This window comes from Macrotis lagotis, chromosome 2 (genome assembly GCF_037893015.1).
Source record: "Macrotis lagotis isolate mMagLag1 chromosome 2, bilby.v1.9.chrom.fasta, whole genome shotgun sequence".
Lineage (NCBI taxonomy): Eukaryota > Metazoa > Chordata > Mammalia > Peramelemorphia > Peramelidae > Macrotis > Macrotis lagotis.
The window spans coordinates 184,424,824-184,426,409 of record NC_133659.1 but is presented as its reverse complement, the minus strand read 5'-3'; positions in this window follow the sequence as shown (position 1 = coordinate 184,426,409).

Here is a 1,586-nt window from a genome sequence, read left to right as displayed (position 1 = left end):
CTTCTATGGCATCTATGCATCTCTAGATCTCAGAGGACTGAGGTCATTGGCATGGTCCTTCTGCATCTTCTACCACACTCAGATCTCCCCAGGCATTAGCTGGTACTTCCTTCCAGCCTGTGAATCCTTCAGCAAAGAGGGGAATGATGTTGCAGGAGGAAATGACCTCAGGGGTAGAAGAACTGTCAGGATATTGATGGAAGTGACTTGAGGAGTTACCTGTGTGGGGTCTCTTCCATTTTGTACACTTCCTTCAGGCTTTACAGGCCCACACATCCCAAGTCTGGCTTCAAAAAGAAGCTCCTCTGCATCCTGTCAAAAGGCAGCATCTGGAATGTCTGGGCAATGGAATGTGGTGGGGGCTTTACCTCACCTAAATCTCTGTTTTGAGGCTTCCCTACATCAATTTTGTATGTGTGTGTGTGTGTGTGTGTGTGTAGGGAGTATCTTTGTTAAGTCATATCATTTTCCATCCTAATTGGGATACTTAGAATCGCAAACCAATTGGGATCAATCATCCTAACTCATTCTCTTCAAACCCCAAGACCATATACAGACCTCAGTTGTCATCTTCTTGCTACCCCTTTGTTTGAATTCTATGTCAGATACTTCAAACTGTGTGTGCCTCTCTGTGCCTCAGTTTCCTCAGCTGTAACATGTAGATAATAATAACCCCTAGGGAATCAAATGAAGTGGCATATGTAAAATGCTTTGTAAATCTTAAAAAGTATTATCTTTAATAACAATGTTAACTTTTTATTATTATTATTATTATACTATATTACATGGAGTCCTAGATTCAAATCCCCTCTCCACTTGCATCATGTCTCTGAATTTTAATTTTCCTCTCAATAAAATTTTGAGCATAATTCAGTTTTGTCCCTCAAAAGGAGGTGAAGAAATGTGGGTACTGCTCAGAGTCCTTTGAAAAAATGGCACAAGTGATCTTCAAGCATACATGTAATTATCAGTAAGAGTAATAATAGTGATGTCTTGAACCTTCCTTCATGAGGTTCAAGCCAAAGTAGCAAAGCAGCTCCAGGGGACTAAAGACATTATTAGATAGAGATTTTGTACTTAGACAATGAGTTTAACTGAGTATAAGGCATAGTAGGCAGGGGAGAGAGGAGATACCTCGACCTTCATTTCAAACTTTTGCCTTCTCACCACCTTGACCCATATGTGGTTTGTGTTGGCAGTTTCTTGAGACACTGCCACTGAAATAGGGATAAGGGCCGGACCTCTGATTTTATTTAATATAGGAAACTTTCAGGTGAGGAAATTCTCCCTGCCACTGCTGGTTGGCACTTTCTAGAGAACTGTTTAGAATAACACTTTACAATGATGTGACTTCTTCAGGTTGTTGTTCAGTCCTCTCTTACTCCATATAGGGTTTTTTTTTGGCAGAGATACTGTAGTTTGTCTTTCCCTTCACCCACTCATTTTACAGATAGATGAGGAAATGAGGCAAATGGTTAAGTGACTTGCCCAAGGTCACATGGCTAGTAAATGACTAAGACTGGATTTGAAATCAGGAAGATGAATCTTCCTGATTCCAGGCCTGGCACTGTATCCACTGTGCCACC